This window comes from Balaenoptera borealis, assembly GCF_965194805.1.
Source record: "Balaenoptera borealis genome assembly, chromosome: 7".
Classification (NCBI taxonomy): domain Eukaryota; kingdom Metazoa; phylum Chordata; class Mammalia; order Artiodactyla; family Balaenopteridae; genus Balaenoptera; species Balaenoptera borealis.
The window spans coordinates 8,085,819-8,106,853 of record NC_138864.1 but is presented as its reverse complement, the minus strand read 5'-3'; the positions used below and the strand labels follow the sequence as shown (position 1 = coordinate 8,106,853).

General features: G+C 36.5%; 1 long non-coding RNA gene across 1 annotated transcript; it reads left to right on the top strand.

Annotated features, from left to right (window-relative positions):
- Window positions 1-1,072: 1,072 nt before the first annotated feature.
- Window positions 1,073-20,387, top strand: LOC309632133. The gene is made up of 2 exons (XR_014246749.1): window positions 1,073-12,028; window positions 19,692-20,387. It is a non-coding gene; the product is annotated as an uncharacterized lncRNA (long non-coding RNA).
- Window positions 20,388-21,035: the final 648 nt, after the last annotated feature.

Below are 21,035 nucleotides of genomic sequence, written 5' to 3'. Positions count from 1 at the left end.
GAAAGTCTCTCCCTCTTCTTTCTCTTTACTTAAAAGGATTTTCTCTTTGTTTGTGATGTTCTACAGCTTCTCTCTGAGGATACATTTTATTGTTTCTTGTTTGGAATTTAATGTATTTCTTCGATCTGAAGATCATGCATTTTATCAAGTTTGGAAAAATTCACCATTTTTATCCCATTGCATATGACCTCCCCCCTTTATCTCCATCCTCTCCTTCTGCGCTCAATTCAATGTATGTTAGGACTTCTCATCCTCTTCCCCGTTCCTCTTGACTTTCTTTCATACTTTTCATATCTTTATATCTTTGTGCAATATTCTGAGTAATGTTCTCATATTTCTTGTTCAGCTTACTGATTGTCTCAGCATTATTGACAGAACCATGATTTAAAAGCCTTTTGATTCATTTTATTTCCTTTGATTTCTGTCTTTCCTTATTGACTTCAGTGGCAGGAACTGGGAATAAACACAATTCCTTGTCTATCCCACACTCTTATTACTAGAATATGTATAGTTTGCTCCTATTTATTTGATTTTATTTTTTTAAATGTAGCAAGCTCCCGTGAACCTAAAATCTAAGTAAAAACTAGGACCATTAAAATATAAAATTTTCTCATAAAATGGTATACTGCAAACCAGCAGCATAATCTCTTTCTTCCCACTCTTCTAAAGTTACTCTTATTCTGTACCCTGTTTTCCTTATTCCTATAAATTCCTTTGTTTTCACATTCTTTAGGCTCCTTTTAATGAACAAAAGTTATTTCTTTTAATATTGATATAGTAATATGTATCAGTCTTTATTTTTGTTGCAAATTAATTTTGCATCTTATTTATTAATTGCTTTTAATTTTTTCTGAACATACCTTCTCGCTCTGGGAGTTTAGGAGACACTTAAATTAAAATTTCTTTCCCTCTCTCTTATAGTTAAATAGGTTATCCCCTTTGCAAAATCAGATATACATACATACACACACCTCATTTGAACCTTTACTTTTGTGACACTCATTTTCTCAAATCCTCCCTTCCTTTGCCAATCACCATTTTGAGTTGTGAAGGCTGAACTGCATTTCTCTCCCAGTTAACTTTGACTCTGCCTAGAGGGAGAGAGTGAAGATATCCTTTGTGGTCAAAATAAAACAAAACAAACAAACATATCTCAAGTTTCCTCATTTAACTTCAGGGTAGATTCTGCAGGAGAAGTTGCAGTTTGCACCAGGATTAAATACATGCTGACTTCACAAATTATCTATATTGTTTTACAATCTGGAGTGATTCCTAGATAGTCATATGCTAGAATTTTTTTTTCTAAACCTTGAGTTTCTAAGGGATGGTTTCATATAACTAATATTGAATATTCTTATATCAATAAGAGAAGGAGAAGTATAAGGAATCCTCAGTTAGATGTCTCAGTGTTTTTACCAAGTGAGATTTATAACATAACAATGAGTTGTGCATATAATTTTTGGATTTTTTTTTACAATTTTATAAACACTGTAAGTATTTTTCTTATCTTGAAGAAAAAAATCTATAAAAGAAATAAATGGTGTTCAAAGAAAATAAGCCACTGCCCCCTGAATAATTTTTCTTATGGCAACATTTATTGGATTTTTTTATTGTTGAATATAATTGGTTGAATCTCATATTCTGATTTTGGAAAACATTTAGGAAAAGTATTAAGTGATATTAAATGTACTTTAGGGAATGGCTACTGTGTAAATCAACAAGATTCAGGACATTAAAAAAAGTTAGACATTTCTATTCTTATCTAGAAGTAATGCTTTTAGCTGAGTTAAATTTAAATACATATACACAGGCATAAAATCATGAATGCATCAGTTTTATTTTTAGTCTGCGTGGTAGATATGCAGCGAAGTTGTGTTTGGATTAGAATCCCCGAATTTGCATTAAAAGACAACATGTTTTGCACCTGCATGCTTCCCTAGAGTAATTTAATGTTACAATTTCTGACAGGATAATTCCATCTTCGCTGTGGCTGACTGTGCTGTAAGCTGCTGGGAAAAAAATAAATGTGATTCTACAGTGGGTTAGAAAAAGTATATATAACTAAGATGAACTTAGCACATAAGCCAGAAAACATCAAATTGGAAAAGAATGGCAAGATGAGATATAGTATCAGAATCATAGCTTTGTCTTTCCTTCACTTCCAAAGCCTGTGTTGTGTGTGTCCAGTGTGTCTGTATGCATGCACAAATTGCTTAGCACACTTGGCAAAAAAATAAACGACTTTGCTGTAGGAAGAATATTCTGTAGCAGAAGGCCAGCATTTTAGGGCAAAGAGAAAGTATGCCACGATCTCTTCTGAGAACATTTAGGAATCGTGAATTGAAACGAAGCATTTCTTGCTTCGAGCAAACTAAAAAGATAAAAGGTTAAACTTCAGCTGCTGAAGCAGAGGAAGCAGAATTTATAGGCAGGCACACTGACTCTCACGTCTGCTCACGTTCTTTCCACCCTTTGAAAATCCATTTTATTTTTCTCTTAGGTATTTTACATAAATTTCAATGGAGTTCCTGGTCCATCCAGGAAAGCATAAGTCAGAAACTCTTCTCAAAGTTGAACTAACATGTTGCTTTACAACAAGAGATGGACTTGGGTGACCCAAATGAGCAGTAGAATGATGTCTGGCTGTGGAATAACTTTTATTTTCTGCTGTCAGAGAGCAAAGTATAGTTTGTTTTATCTTGCTACTCTCTCTGACTTTGCCTTAAAATACTCATCTCTGTGGCAATGATAATAACATAAGTGAGCAATTTGGGCAAATAATGTTTAAATTTTCTTTAAGTACCCCAATTATTTTATAGTATACTAGAACTTTCAGTTCTGGAAAAAAGACAAGTTGACTAAATAAAATGAGCTAGCTGAGGAAAATAGCATGCTCAAAGGCTCAAATGAGATCCTGTTCCCAGTTTTCTTTATCATGAAGGTTTGCCAACTCAGGTATGATAAACTGTGTCACATTCAATTTTATTTGAAGAGTCATGAGGATGCCTGTTTGAAATCAACTTAACAACCTATGGTCCACCCTAGAGGAAAGGAATTCTCTAAGACCAGACAGCCTTGAACACTTTTCAGCCTCTCTACAATCCAGAATCATAGGACTCGACTCTCATCCTTTAAAGGACAGACCATTTGCTGAGGAATGGATACTTTACGTTTTTTTTTTTTTTTTTTTTTTTTTATATATAGATACAGATTTCAGCATGTAACTCTCAGAATCACAGAATTATACCTGCTTTGATAGGATGTTTTAATTATCTCATTCAACTTAATCAAAGCTTGAATCCTTTTAGCATCTCTCATTCCTGAGGCAATACCTCTCACTACAGGGTATTTCTAATTATTAGACTATTTATACTGTGAGACCCAAGTGCCATGGGAAGGGAGGTTTTAGAAAAAAAATAGGTTTGATAGAGTAGGTGAATTAGAGTTTGGAAGACTTGAGTTTATAATAAATTCTAACAATAAAGATAGCAAAAGAACTGAGATATTCCAGCAAGAACAAAGGTGTGGTAGACAGAATAATGCCCATGCTCTGTGGTCCTGTTCAGATTCCCAGGACCTGAGAATATTTTGTGTTACATGGCAAAGAAGAACTTAGGTGGATTATCAAACTGACTTTAAGTGGAGATTCTCCTAAATTAGATTATCTGGGGGGGGCCCAGTACAAAGTATGGATCTTTAAAGTGGAAGAGGGGACCGAAGAGGACAGAGTGAAGATGTGACTAGGGAAGCAGTGCCAGAGTGATGCCATGTGGGAGGCTAGACCACTCATTGTTGCCTTTGAAGATGGAGGAAGGGCCACCTGCCAAGGACTGTGAACATCCTATGGCAGCTGGTCAAGGCAAGGAAGCAGAATGTCCCCTAGAACCTCCAGAAAGAAATGTAGCCCTGCAAGCACCTTTATTTTAACCCAGTGAAACCCACCTCAGACTTCTGATCTCCAGAACTGTAAGAGAATACATTCATGTTGCTTTAAGCCACTAAGTTTTTGATTTGCTCTGTATGTCGACTGAAAAAAAAAAAAGCACAACCTAAATGTTAAGAATTATGTTTTATTCGGCGAATTTTCTGAGGACTTGAGCCCAGAAGACAGCCTCTTCCGAGGGTTTGCTCCAAAGGGGGGCCACTCCAAAGAGGTAAGGGAGGAGCCAGGAGGTACAGGAGTTTTGCAACAAAACCCAGCTAGTCGAAACTTCAAGAGTACTGTTAAAAAATGAAAACCAGGCATCTCAAGGTAATGAATTTAGCATTTTTCTATGTATGGGAAGATGCATGAGTCTGGGCTCATTGAAATCATTTCTTTGGTACACACCTTAACTATCTAAGGCTAGTATCCTGCCTTTCTCCATCCTGAATGCCCTCAGGGTGCACAGTTGGGGGTGGCTGCCCTGACTGAGGGCTTAATGGCTGCAAAATCCTTTGTTTACTGATATGGTGAGTGATATTTTTCATACACAGCTACAGCAGAAATACACAACTAGAAATACAAATACTAATACAAAAGGATTTTGCAGAAATCAACATACAAGGTGTAAAGTTTATGATTAATAGAGATAAAGAGAGAAAATCATTTTCTTCTGACAGTCCTCCCTTTGGATGGCCCAGATTCATGAACTGGACCAACAGAGATTAAAAGATAATCCGAGTACTCAGTTGGTCTGAAATGGAGCAATGTCAACATGGTCCCTCAAATGTAAATGCATTTTATAGTACTTGTGATTCGTTTTGCTTACAGAAAGTATTATTTCTTTTCCAAACATGGGACAAACAAGGATTGACATAAATCATAGAGTTTTATTTATCTGAGTATGCCAAACAATCGTTTCCACATCACGGTCAAACAATTAGTGAAGATTATAGTCAAATCACAAAAGCTAACTAATTTCATCAAAACAGATCACATTCTGAAAAAAAATTAAGGTTCTCTGTAATCAAGAAATAAAAAAAGGACATTATTGTTGATCCATGACATGGTGTGAAGTTCTCCAAAGGAAAGATCCTGTAACTGTCATGTGAAGACTACATATGTTAATGACATTTGACCTTTGCCGTGCCCAGTGACACATCCTTTAGCATATGGTCAGAAACAGAGAATGGCAACTACCGCAGAGTGGATTTTCATCACTTTGTCATCAGGCAGCAAGCATTTACCTCCTGGGGTATGTAATCTTATAGAACAGGCTAAATATACATATATACCTAAAGAACTGGGAAAAATGATATAACTTTAACTCGCCCTTGAGAGTAATAGGTCCTTAGTAAATTATTGGTGACTGGACAAGATACAGATGTTAATGAATGTAATGCACTATTCTACATTCTGGCAATGTAAACATGTACTTTGACTTTCCTTCTATTAAGATGTACAATTAACATCTCATCCCTTTGCCACAGGGTGATCTTGTGACAGCTTTGAATAACTGAGAATGATGGAAATGATGCTATGTAACTTTAAGGATAGCTCGTAAAATACCATACAGCTTCCTCTTATTTCTCTGGAAGGGTCTATATAGAATGGAAGAAGCCAGGCGACACTGACACTGCTGTGCTTTAAGGTCCATAAATAACCACTTCTCCATGCCTACTCCCAGTGGAGAGCCACGCCTGCAGGCAGCATTGTTTCACTGCCAGGTAAATACACCATTTTGATCCAGCCCAGTTGAGTTCTCAGATGACTGCAGTCCCAGCCTCTATCTGACTGAAATTGCACAAAGGTCCCAAGCAAGTACTTCCTACCAGAGCCCTGCTCAATTTCATCACTAACAAAACTATGAACAAAGTGAAATGGTCATTTTAAGCCTGTTTTGTATAATTCATGACACAGTAATAGGACCTGAAGCGTTTACCTACTCAGGAATTCATTTATTTATATTTATTATTATGGTTGAGAGAAAAAGAAGAGCTCCAGGTAAGCATACAACTTACAGTTTACTGCTTACTAACAGTATAGCTTTGGAGAAAATCACTTCATCTAGGTCTTCATTTCAATATCTTCAAAAGGGAGTTCATAATAATAGGCAACTCTCCAGATTGTTATAAGAATCAAATAGGATAAAACAAAATAAAACTCTTGGCAGTGCAAACATGGCAGGCTTACACTGGAAGTTAATCAAGGCTGCTGAACCTCTACTGTTCTGTGCAACGTGTAGACCAGATGCACAGCGAAGTCAGTGCTCACCATTCAGATGGGTGCCCTTTACCTCTAACATCCCTTCTTGTTCTGAAGGCCTGTGATTCTACATTTTATCAGGGGTAAATGTCATTGCTCTGCCCTTGGAAACCCTGGAATAAGACATAAATGAAAAATTCAAGGTTATCTATTATCTTCTTGCTTTCATTAATAGAGTTAATGAAGATGGTTTTACATTGACAACAACTTTCTCCTTTGCCAATCAAGACAGTCTCTCAGTTAATGGATATGGTCAATATTCTTTATAAACACTTACTGGAAAATCCCGTGCAATCAACTGCAATTATCCATTCCAGACATGGTTTTCTAACGTTTTAATTCAGAAAAAAAAAAAAAAAAAAGTTATAAACTTAAAAAGAAAAAACCTAAATTACAACAATTTAAACCACACAATAAGAGAGAGAATGAATAATCAAAAGAAAAGATAAATCTCATTTATTTAAAGGAATCTTACCACAATTTTAACCATATTATTCATCAACACTTAAGATAGCATCCATCTTACTTCACTCTAACATAGCTTTTTCTTTTTTTTAAGTTAGTAGAAAATAGGTCAGCTGTCAGTTCTTCTGCAACTGCATTTATAAAAACACACCAGAGCAGATTTTCTCTTTGCTTCCCCTATGATGAGATATAAGCTAAACCATGCATATAAAGCACAGAATTTACCCTCTAAATAGCTTAAAGCATTAGCAAAACAGATTGTTTTTCCCAATGGCATGTTTCAACAAGAAAGGTACTTGCAAAATGTTAGTGTAAAGAACAGAAATTCACTTATATGTGAATTTGTGATGCCAAATGCAAGCTTTTAAAATGTCTTATATATAACTGTTTATTCTCAAGATGAACTCACTAGGAAGGTAACAGTGCACCATCTCTCAGAACCAGATGGTTTAAATTACTCTTGGGAAATGTAAGGGGGTGAAAGACAAGTCACAGTGAGCAGAACTTGGTAAAACTTAAACAACCTTGTAAAGAAACATAAACCTCTTCACAGATAAGGGCAATGAAGAAAAAGTCAACTTGCTGTCATTTTATGCTACAAAGCATGAACTTCTTTAATCATCCCAAGTAACCGTAACATGACCTGATGTTTTGGAAGGTTAAGCATCAATTTGGACAACAATTCATTCATCTAATTTAAAATTGGTGGTGTGTTGATGAAAATTAAATAAATAGCTGAATGGATATAGGTCTGTTTAGAAATTTATCTAAATTAAGATGGCACTTGGCATACTTCAAGGTGGTTAAGCCATCAGACCAAAGTTCCCAGAGAAATAGTATTCATCTTCCAAAATTCAATTCAAATGCCAGCTCCTTTTGGAAGCTCTCCTTACATCTGCAAGCGAAACACCCTGGGCAGTCTTATCGTGTCAGTTAAATGCATGGTACTTTTTATTTAATGATTAAAATTTGTTTTTTCTACTTTAAAAATAGTTTATCATATCTCACTAATCCATCAGAATTCTGTTTCTCAGACTTCTTTTAAAAATGACTTTTCATGGGACCTCCCATGAAAATGGTTCAGGGGGCACCGTGGTTAAGAATCTGCCTGCTAATGCAGGGGACACGGGTTCTATCCCTGGTCCGGGAGGATCTCACGTGCCACAGAGCAACTAAGCCTGTGCACCATAACTATTGAGCCTGTGCTCTAGAGCCTGCAAGCCACAGCTACTGAGCCCAGGTGCTGCAACTACTGAAGCCCACGTGCCTAGAGCCCATGCTCTGCAATAAGAGAAGCCACTGCAATGAGAAGCTTGCACACCTCAAACAAGAGTAGCCCCTGCTTGATGCAACTGGAGAAAGCCTGCATGCAGCAGAGAAGACCCAATGCAGCCAAAAAGAAATTAAATAAATAAATAATTAAGGAAATATGTTTAAAATAAATAACTTTTCAGTCTCTTTGTTTAAAGCATGACCTCTATAATACAGTTTATTTCATCGTCTTTGAATATCCCCCTGCTAACATTACGTTGAACATATTTTGCCTATAGTTCATAACATAAAAAGAATTAATTAAAATGATTTGAGGAAGCACATTAACTCTTTTCCATCCAAATATTGTGACATTGCAAATAGATGGAGAAATGGAGATTCCCTGGATGACTCAGATGAGTAGATCAACACACAAAGCCTGGTTGCTACCAGTGAAGAGCAAGATAGTTAGAGAGCCAGATAGACACAGAGATAGACAGATAGATGGATAGATAATTGATTTAAAAGCTTAATTTATAATAAAAGCAATGTCATGGATCAGTACACACATATTCTGAAAAAACAAGTTTAATTATTAACACAGGCCCACAGACTATGATTCAACTATGTTTTAAAAAGATAGTTGTTATTTATTTCTAATTACGACTCTCACTTCACTAATATGAAAAAAAAATATGAGGAAATTTTTAAAAACATGGAAAAAGATTAAAGAAGTAAAACAAATCACATTACTTATGACAACAAATAGCAGTGGATTAATCTAAGAGCAGGTCATCAATTACTTACTCCTATAGTACATGCACGTAGAAAAAATAAAACAACAAAGTAAGGTAAAAACAAACAAACAAAAAATGCAATGTTGACAAGAGATATAGTAAGCAAGTACAAAGAATAAGAAATCATAGATGAACAGATTTTAAATATAATTATATAGATGTTTTAACAAGATAAAGTAATAAATGATGTGAAATATGAACAGAATAATCTAATTAAATATTTGAGAGGGGATTTCCCTGGTGGTCCAGTGGTTAAGACTTAGTTTTCCAGGGCAGGGGATATGGGTTCAATCCCTGGTTGGGCAGCTAAGATCACATGTCTGGTGGCCAAATAACCAAAACATAAAAAAACAGAAACAATATTGTAACAAATTCAATAAAGACTTAAAAAGAAAAGAAGTTTATCTTAAAAAAAAAAAAAAAGAAAGCAAGCTTAGAAAACAATGTGCTGACTTTCCCCCACTGAGGGTCCTCTGTTTGTCTGCATTTTTCCCATATATTTATTTATTTAAAATATTTTTTTGATGTGTATCATTTTAAAGTCTTTATTGAATTTTGTTACAATATTGCTTCTGTTGTTTATGTTTTGGTTTCTTGGCTGCACAGCATGTGGGATCTTAGCTCCCTGACCAGGGATCCAACTGGCACCTCCTGCACTAGAAGGTGAAGTTTTAACCACTGGACCACCAGGGAAGTCTTTCTAAGATTTCTTGCTTGTGCAAATTCCAGGTCTTTATTTAATCCCTGAGTGACTCAGGCAAATTATTCAAATTTTCATTGCCTGTTTTTCTCTTAAATCAAATGGAGTTAAAAATATCTTCTGCTAAAAATATATATATATATATATATATATATATATATATCTCCTGCTTTAGATGATTATTTTGAAGAATAAATAAGTTAAATAAAATATTAAGCACAATTCTTAGTTCATATTAATGACTTAATAAATGTTTGTTAGTCATACATATGAATATATAAGTGTGTGTGTGTGTGTGTGTGCATGCGTGTGCATATGTATACTCCCCAAGGATATACCCAAGCCATTTATTTCTTGATGCAGTGCTTATCTCTTAATATTGAGGTTTGACCTTTTGTATTTCTCATGTGTTTAAATACTTTGTTCAAGCTTTTTTAAAATTATTGTGAACATTTTGAGAAAATGTTTTAAATCCAAAGATTTATCTGTCATTTCTAATTGCTTTTCTCATGGAGTTACTGTAAGGATTAGAGGAAAAAGCTTCAGAAATGACACATCCTAGGAAGATTATTTACAAAGTTAATTTATTTTTCTCCATTGTTAGAAAGATCCGGTGCACTTGTATAGAACTTTGTACCTTATTTAATTTCCATACTTTAAATTCCAGTACATTTTCTTGCAGGACAGAAACCATTTTGGTGTTAGCCTTTAGGATTTTACAAAGGATGTGTCTGGGACTTCATTGTTCCTTGTTACATTTCAGAGTTATTCATCCTTTGCACATACCTTGAAGTTCAAAACTGTGTAAAGTAAGTACATAATTTTTCCATTAACTTGTTCCTTAGAGTTCTTGAAGCTCTATATATGCACAGACTTCCTGTCTCTACTTTCTGTATTCCACCAAATGTGATTAGAAGTACATGAAGGGCCCAACTGTATTTCCAGGCCAGCCAAACCACCAGGATAAATGAAGTGCATTCATTGGAAGAAATAGAGGCCAAATGTACTTTTTATTGTCAAATATAGTGCAACATTCCAGAAGAAACCTGTAGTGAAAATGCTCCAATTTACCTCATATGCTGCAATCTTATTTATAAACTGAAGTATTTTTAATATTTCAAAAGAAAATTGCTGCAATAATTAATGATAATTTTAGCCCTTAATTTTGCCTGCAAAACAATTATTGTAAAATTGTAGATAGATTAAAAACTAGAAATATTTTGATACATATAGGAGAAACATGAAATTTTGTACCAATATTTATAAACTTTCAAATAAGTAAGAATAGTAGAGATTATAGTATAATGTTAAAATAGCAAAATGATAGATTTATTCACAATTATATTGCATTTGTGTTAAATGTAAATAAAATTACGACGAATTAAAGACAGATTGTCAAACTGGATTTTAAAAAAAATCATAATAACCATTATACAAATACTACTCCAAAGACACACAGCCAGATATGTTGTAATTAAAAGGATGGGTGGGTAATACCACCCATTGGAATGGTATTGGATTCCATTGGATGTTGGAAGACACCATCCAACAACAGACTTTAAAGCAAAAAGCATTAGTAGAGTAGAAGAGTAATACTTAATGATTAAGTTATCAACTTGAGAGAAAGATAATTCTAAACTCGTGTGCACCAAATAAAATAAAATAGCATAAAGTTAAAAATTTAACAATAATAGTATAAAAATAAAACATATAACTTAAAATTAACATTTCTGTAATCAAGAGATTACAAAACTAAAGAAGAAATAAACACATTCACACCCATGATAATTAAGTTAGCAGAAAAAGTAAGGAAATATATTTGAATAACATTCTTTAAGAATTTGACTTAACCAATAAATATATTAGAATTGTACATCCAAAAAGTAGAATAAATATTCTTCTTGAATGCACATGGGATGTTTAACAAAAAATATCACATTCTGGTCAAGAAAGCAAGCCTTAGCTAACTTAAAAGTATTAAAATAAATCTGTATATATTTCTGACCTCTGTGGAATTAAATTAGGAATTAATATAAAAAAGGAACTAAAATTTTCCAAATGTATGCACAATAATCCATACATTTCTCAATAATTCTTGCCTCAGTTAGATTTTTATATTTATTTATTTTATTTATTTATTTTTGGCTGCTTTGGGTCTTTGTTGTTGCACACAGGCTTTCTCTAGTTTCAGTGATTGGGGGCTACTTTTCATTGCAGTGTGCGGGCTTCTCATTGCAGTGGCTTCTCTTGTTGTGGAGCATGGGTTCTAGGTGCATAGGCTTCAGTAGCTGTGTCTCATGGGTTGTAGAGCACAGGCTCAGTAGTTGTGGCACATGGGCTTGGTTGCTCTGTCGCATGTGGGATCTTCCTGGACCAGGGCTCAAACCTGTGTCCACTGCATTGGCAGGTGGGTTCTCAATGGCTGCACCACCAGGGAAGCCTGCATCAGTTAGGAAGTCAAAATTGATATCAAATAATATTTTAGATAAATGATAATGAAAATGAGACATAACAATATTTGTGAAACACATTTAAGGCAGTGCTTAAAAGGGAAATTATTGTTTTAAGGACATGTATTAAAAAAGAAAAATGACTGAAAATCAATAGTTTAGATTTCACCTCAAAAAGGTAACAAAGGGGGGGGGGGCAGGAGAGAAGATGGCGGAAGAGTAAGACGCGGAGATCACCTTCCTTCCCACAGATACAGTAGAAATACATCTACAGGTGGAATTGCTCCTACAGAACACCCACTGAACGCTGGCAGAAGACGTCCGACCTCCAAAAAGGCAAGAAACTCCCCCCGTACTTGGGTAGAGCAAAAGAAAAAAGAAATAACAGAGACAAAAGAATAGGGACGGCACCTGCACCAGTGGGAGGGAGCTGTGAAGAAGGAAAGATTTCCACGCACTAGGAAGCCCCTTCGTGGGCAGAGACTGCGGGTGGCAGAGGGGGGAAGATTCGGAGCCACGGAAGAGAGCGCAGCCACAGGGGTGCGGAGGGCAAAGTGGAGAGACTCCCGCACGGAGGATCAGTGCTGACCAGCACTCACCAGCCCGAGAGGCTTGTCTGCTCACCCGCCGGGGCGGGCGGGGCTGGGAGCTGAGGTTCGGGCTTTGGTCGGATCGCAGGGAGAGGACTGGGGTTGGCGGCGTGAACACAGCCTGAAGGGGTTAGTGCACCACAGCTAGCCGGGAGGGAGTCCGGGAAAAAGTCTGCAGCTGCCGAAGAGGCAAGAGACTTTTTCTTCCCTCTTTGTTTCCTGGTGCGCGAGGAGAGGGGATTCAGAGCACCGCCTAAACGAACTTCAGAGACGGGCATGAGCCACGGCTATCAGCACAGACCCCAGAGACGGGCGTGAGACGCTGGGGCTGCTGCTGCCGCCTCCAAAAAGCCTGTGTGTGAGCACAGGTCACTCTCCACACCGCCCCTCCCGGTAGCCTGTGCAGCCCGCCATGGCCAGGCTCCCGTGATCCGGGGACAACTTCCCTGGGAGAACGCACTGCGTGCCTCAGGCTGGTGCACCGTCACGCCGGCCTCGGCTGCCGCAGGCTCAGCCCACCTCCTCCGTACCCCTCCCTCTCCCCAGCCTGAGTGAGCCAGAGCCCCTGAAGCAGCTGCTCCTTTAACCCCGTCCTGTCTGGGTGGGGAATAGACGCCCTCAGGCGACCTACACGCAGAGGCGGGTCCAAATCCAAAGCTGAACCCCAGGAGCTGTGCGAACAGGGAAGAGAAGGGGAAATCTCTCCCAGCAGCCTCAGAAGCAGCGGATTAAAACTCCACAAACAACTTGATGTGCCTGCATCTGTTGAATACTTGAATAGACAACGAATCATCCCAAATTCAGGAGGTGGACTTTGGGAGCAGGATATATTAATTTTTCCCCTTTTCCTTTTTTTTGTGAGTGTATATGCATATGCTTCTGGGTGAGATTTTGTCTGTATAGCTTTGCTTTACAATAGCTTTATTTTACTTCACTATATTATAGCCTCTTTCTTTCTTTCTTTCTATTTTTTTCTCCCTTTTACTCTGAGCCGTGTGGATGAAAGGCTCTTGGTGCTCCAGCCAGGCATCAGGGCCGTGCCTCTGAGGTGGGAGAGCCAACTTCAGGACACTGGTCCACAAGAGACCTCCCAGCTCCACGTAATACCAAACGGCAAAAATCTCTCAGAGATCTCCATCTCAACATCAAGACCCAGCTTCACTCAACGACCAGCAAGCTACAGTGCTGGACACCCTATGCCAAACAACTAGCAAGACAGGAACACAGCCCCATCCATTAGCAGAGAGGCTGCCTAAAATCATAATAAGGCCACAGACACACCAAAATACACCACCAGACGTGGACGTGCCCACCAGAAAGACAAGATCCAGCCTCATCCACCAGAGCTCAGGCACTAGTTCCGTCCACCAGGAAGCCTACACAATCCACTGAACCAACCTTAGCCACTGGGGACAGATGCCAAAAACAACGGGAACTACAAACCTGCAACCTGTGAAAAGGAGACCCCAAACACAGTAAGATAAGCAAAATGAGACTACAGAAAAACACACAGCAGATGAAGGAGCAGGGTCAGAACACACCAGACTTAACAAATGAAGAGGAAATAGGTAGTCTACCTGAAAAAGAATTCAGAATAATGATAGTAAGGATGATACAAAATCTTGGAAATAGAATAGACAAAATGCAAGAAACATTTAACAAGGACATAGAAGAACTAAAGAGGAACCAAGCAAGGATGAAAAACACAATAAATGAAATTAAAAATACCCTAGATGGGATCAATAGCAGAATAACTGAGGCAGAAGAAAGGATAAGTGACCTGGAAGATAAAATGGTTGAAATAACTACTACAGAGCAGGATAAAGAAAAAAGAATGAAAAGAACTGAGGACAGTCCCAGAGACCTCTGGGACAACATTAAACGCACCAACATTCGAATTATAGGGGTCCCAGAAGAAGAAGAGAAAAAGAAAGGGACTGAGAAAATATTTGAAGAGATTATAGTTGAAAACTTCGTTAATATGGGAAAGGAAATAGTTAATCAAGTCCTGGAAGCACAGATAGTCCCATACAGGATAAACCCAAGGAGAAACATGCCAAGACACATATTAATCAAACTGTCAAAAATTAAATATAAGGAAAACATATTAAAGGCAGCAAGGGAAAAACAACAAATAACCCACAAGGGAATCCCCATAAGGTTAACATCTGATCTTTCAGCAGAAACTCTGCAAGCCAGAAGGGAGTGGCAGGATATACTTAAAGTGATGAAGGAGAAAAACCTACAACCAAGATTACTCTACCCAGCAAGGATCTCATTCAGATTCGATGGAGAAATTAAAACCTTTACAGACAAGCAAAAGCTGAGAGAGTTCAGCACCACCAAACCAGCTTTACAACAAATGCTAAAGGAACTTCTCTAGGCAAGAAACACAAGAGAAGGAAAACACCTACAATAACAAACCCAAAACATTTAAGAAAATGGGAATAGGAACATACATATCGATAATTACCTTGAATGTAAATGGATTAAATGTTCCCACCAAAAGACACAGGCTGGCTGAATGGATACAAAAACAAGACCCATATATATGCTGTCTACAAGAGACCCACTTCAGACCTAGAGACACATACAGACTGAAAGTCAGGGGATGGAAAAAGATATTCCATGCAAATGGAAATCAAAAGAAAGCTGGAGTAGCAATTCTCATACCAGACAAAATAGACTTTAAAATAAAGACTATTACAAGAGACAAAGAAGGACACTATATAATGATCAAGGGATCGATCCAAGAGGAAGGTATAACAATTGTAAATATTTATGCACCCAACATAGGAGCACCTCAATACATAAGGCAAATACTAACAGCCATAAAAGGGGAAATCGACAGCAACACAATCATAGTAGGGGACTTTAACACCCCACTTTCACCATTGGACAGATCATCCAAAATGAAAATAAATAAGGAAACACAAGCTTTAAATGATACATTAAACAAGATGGACTTAATTGATATTTATAGGACATTCCACCCAAAAACAACAGAATACACATTTTTCTCAAGTGCTCATGGAACATTCTCCAGGATAGATCATATCTTGGGTCACAAATCAAGCCTTGGTAAATTTAAGAAAATTGAAATAGTATCAAGTATCTTTTCCGACCACAACGCTATGAGACTAGATATCAATTACAGGAAAAGATCTGTAAAAAATACAAACACATGGAGGCTACACAATACATTACTTAATAACGAAGTGATTACTGAAGAAATCAAAGGGGAAATCAAAAAATACCTAGAAACAAATGACAATGGAGATACGACGACCCAAAACCTATGGGACGCAGCAAAAGCAGTGCTAAGAGGGAAGTTTATAGCAATACAAGCCTACCTCAAGAAACAGGAAACATCTCGAATAAACAACCTAACCTTGCACCTAAAGCAATTAGAGAAAGAAGAACAAAAAAACCCCAAAGCCAGCAGAAGGAAAGAAATTATAAAGATCAGGTCAGAAATAAATGAAAAAGAAATGAAGGAAACAATAGCAAAAATCAATGAAACTAAAAGCTGGTTCTTTGAGAAGATAAACAAAATTGATAAACCATTAGCCAGACTCATCAAGAGAAAAAGGGAGAAGACTCAGATCAATAGAATTAGAAATGAAAAAGGAGAAGTAACCACTGACACTGCAGAAATACAAAAGATCATGAGAGATTACTACAAGCAACTCTATGCCAATAAAATGGACAACCTGGAAGAAATGGACTGATTCTTAGAAATGCACAAACTGCCGAGACTGAACCAGGAAGAAATAGAAAATATGAACAGACCAATCACAAGCACTGAAATTGAAACTGTGATTAAAAACCTTCCAACAAACAAAAGCCCAGGACCAGATGGCTTCACAGGTGAATTCTATCAAACATTTAGAGAAGAGCTAACACCTATCCTTCTCAAACTCTTCCAAAATATTGCAGAGGGAGGAACACTCCCAAACTCATTCTACGAGGCCACCATCACCCTGATACCAAAACCAGACAAAGATGTCACAAAGAAAGAAAACTACAGGCCAATATCACTGATGAACATAGATGCAAAAATCCTCAACAAAATACTAGCAAACAGAATCCAACAGCACATTAAAAGGATCATACACCATGATCAAGTGGGGTTTATCCCAGGAATGCAAGGATTCTTCAATATACACAAATCAATCAATGTGATACACCATATTAACAAATTGAAGGAGAAAAACCATATGATCATCTCAATAGATGCAGAGAAAGCTTTCGACAAAATTCAACACCCATTTATGATAAAAGCCCTGCAGAAAGTAGGCATAGAGGGAACTTTCCTCAACATAATAAAGGCCATATATGACAAACCCACAGCCAACATTGTCCTCAATGGTGAAAAACTGAAACCATTTCCACTAAGATCAGGAACAAGACAAGGTTGCCCACTCTCACCACTGTTATTCAACATAGTTTTGGAAGTGTTAGCCACAGCAATCAGAGAAGACAAAGAAATAAAAGGAATCCAAATCGGAAAAGAAGAAGTAAAGCTGTCACTATTTGCAGATGACATGATACTATACATAGAGAATCCTAAAGATGCTACCAGAAAACTCCTAGAGCTAATCAATGAATTTGGTAAAGTAGCAGGATACAAAATTAATGCACAGAAATCTCTTGCATTTCTATACACTAATGACGAAAAATCTGAAAGTGAAATTAAGAAAACACTCCCATTTACCACTGCAACAAAAAGAATAAAATATCTAGGAATAAACCTACCTAAGGAGACAAAAGACCTGTATGCAGAAAATTATAAGACACTGATGAAAGAAATTAAAGATGATACAAATAGATGGAGAGATATACCATGTTCCTGGATTGGAAGAATCAACATTGTGAAAATGACTCTACTACCCAAAGCAATCTACAGATTCAATGCAATCCCTATCAAACTACCACTGGCATTTTTCACAGAACTAGAACAAAAAATTTCACAATTTGTATGGAAACACAAAAGACCCCGAATAGCCAAAGCAATCTTGAGAACGATAAATGGAGCTGGGGGAATCAGGCTCCCTAACTTCAGACTATATTACAAAGCTTCAGTAATCAAGACAGTTTGGTACTGGCACAAAAACAGAAATATAGATCAATGGAACAGGATAGAAAGCCCAGAGATAAACCCACACACATATGGTCACCTTATCTTTGATAAAGGAGGCAAGCATATACAGTGGAGAAAAGACAGCCTCTTCAATAAGTGGTGCTGGGAAAATTGGACAGGTACATGTAAAAGTATGAAATTAGAACACACCCTGACACCATGCACAAAAATAAACTCAAAATGGATTAAAGACCTAAGTGTAAGGGCAGACACTATCAAACTCTTAGAGGAAAACATAGGCAGAACACTCTATGACATACATCACAGCAAGATTCTTTTTGACCCAGCTCCCAGAGAAATGGAAATAAGAACACAAATAGACAAATGGGACCTAATGAAACTTAAAAGCTTTTGCACAGCAAAGGAAACCATAAACAAGACCAAAAGACAACCATCAGAATGGGAGAAAATATTTGCAAATGAAGCAACTGACAAAGGATTAATCTCCAAGATTTACAAGCAGCTCATGCAGCTCAATAACAAAAAAACGAACAACCCAATCCAAAAATGGGCAGAAGACCTAAATAGACATTTCTCCAAAGAAGATATACAGATGGCCTACAGACACATGAAAGAATGCTCAACATCATTAATCATTAGAGAAATGCAAATCAAAACTACAATGAGATATCATCTCACACTGGTCAGAATGGCCATCATCAAAAAATCTAGAAACAATAAATGCTGGAGAGTGTGTGGAGGAAAGGGAACCCTCTTGCACTGTTGGTGGGAATGTAAATTGATACAGCCACTATGGAGAACAGTATGGAGGTTCCTTAAAAAACTACAAATAGAACTACCATACGACCCAGCAATCCCACTACTGGGCATATACCCTGAGAAAACCATAGGTCAAAAAGAGTCATGTACCAAAATGTTCATTGCAGCTCTATTTACAATAGCCAGGACACGGAAGCAACCTAAATGTCCATCGACAGATGAATGGATAAAGAAGATGTGGCACATATATACAATGGAATATTACTCAGCCATAAAAAGAAATGAAATGGAGGTATTTGTAATGAGGTGGATGGAGTTAGAGTCTGTCATACAGAGTGAAGTAAGTCAGAAAGAGAAAAACAAATACAGTATGCTAACACATATATACGGAATCTAAGGGAAAAAAAAAAAAAAAAAGGCCATGAAGAACCTAGTGGCAAGACGGGAATAAAGACACAGACCTACTAGAGAATGGACTTGAGGATATGGGGAGGGGGTGGGGTGAGATGTGACAGGGTAAGAGAGTGTCATGGACATGTATACACTACCAAATGTAAAATAGATAACTAGTGGGAAGCAGCCGCATAGCACAGGGAGATCAGCTCGGTGCTTTGTGACCACCTAGAGGGGTGGGATGGGGAGGGTGGGAGGGAGGGAGATGCAAGAGGGAAGAGAAATGGGAACATATTGTATATGTATAACTGATTGACTTTGTTATAAAGCAGAAGCTAACACACCATTGTAAGGCAATTATACTTCAATAAAGATGTTTAAAAAAAAATAACACTGGATGAAGTGTGGAGGCTAAATTGGAGTTGAATAAGACTAGGTAAAGAGAAAATTACTAAATCTAATAATAAGATAAGAGGATAGATATCAGATAATTTATGAAACTAACCTGTATGCATTGGAATAATTATTTTTTTCAAACTCCTCCTTGACCACTTGACTGATTTCAATGAGCCAGATATCATGTAAGAGCTTAAAATTATTTGATCAAAGATTTAAATTAATTAATAAAAGCCAATTAATTAAAGCTAACAGAAACAGTTGAAAGGGAAAGTCTCTAGATAAAAAATACATTGAATTGAAATATGTGTTGTTATAATTCATCATTAAAGATGTTCACAGGATAAATGATGAGGTGGTAGATAATAACAAAATGCTTCATTTTAGCAAGGAAGAAAAACTTGCTCATAGTAATGTGCTATCATTGACTCAGCAGACTTTAGTTATTTTAAAAACTTAATCTTCTTTTTCACTTAGAACATATTACTTTGTATAAACGCAGAGAGGAAAAACTTTACATAAACTAAAAGTTACTGTATATAAAGACAATAAGTTCAAAGAAAGAAATGGAACTCTAAAAAAAAAAAAAAAAAAAAAAGGTAACAAAGGAACAGTAAGAACATGGAAACTCCAAGAACATAGAAAAAAATGAGAACTCAATATCAAAATAGTTTCTAGAAATACAGAAAAAGTAGAAAAGAGACATACAGTGGAAAATAATCTAAAAATAAAACAGTTTGATTCTTTGACAAGGTGAATCAAATTGAGAAGCCCCTAGCAATACTGAAGGAAATAAGAAAACCCTAATTACCATCACTCTAAATACTAAACATACTAAAAAGATGATAATATGATACTATGGATAATTTTATGCCAATATTAGATGAAATTGATAAGTTCCTTGAAAAACAAAATTTTCCCAAATTGACATGTGATGAATTAGAAAAGTTGAGTAATCTTCAAAAATATTGAGTCATTAATGAAAAAATGCTCACCAGTAAAGTTTAAGCCTGATGGTTTCTTTGGTGAATTCTTCCAAGCTTTTAAGAAAGACATAATAACAGTCTTTCACAAATTTTTCCAGAGAATTAAAATAAATAGTAAATACTCCCACATTTATTTATGAGGCTAGGTTAATTTTAAAAGCTGAAAAGGACATCAAAAGAAAGGGACAGTATAGGCCAATATCTCTTATAAACGTGATCAAAAAATTCTGTAAAGACAGCCCATTGAATCAAGGAATATTTGTAAAGTAAAATATTATACTGTAAGGATGTACCCAGGAATGCAATTTAGTGTAATATACAAAAAACATAATTAAAGCAATTTGCCGTTTTAAACAGAGGACAAAAAACATGTTCAACTCAAGAGGTGCAAGAAAAATATCATTTGATAAAATTAACAATTAAAAACAAACTCTCAACAAAGTATGAATAGAAAAACCTTCCATACATTTTTAAACTATACAAAACCATCTAGCGCTACTAGTATATCAAATAGCAAAATAGTAAATATCTTCCTCTTGAATTAGGGAAAAGGCAAGATGTCCACTATCATCACTTAAAGTTAATATTGTTTTGGTTACTCTAGCTAATTCAATAAGGCAGGAAAAGGTTAAAAATTGGAGAAGTATAAGCAAGGCAGATATTTTTCACAGATAATTGTGCATATAGGAAGTGAAAAAAATGTACAAATCTACAAACTAGTGTACATAGTAAGCAATTTCACAATTTGCTGGACTCAGAGTCAACACACTAATCCTATGTTAAAAATAATATATTTAGCAGGAAGGTGGTCAAGATAGTGGAGCTGGAAAACTCTAAACTTACCTCCTCCCACAGATCCAACAAAATTATAACTACTTACAAAGCAACTAACTCTGAGAACAACCAGCAGGAAAGATTCTCCACAGCTAAAGACGTAAAGAAGAAAACAGAAGAAGA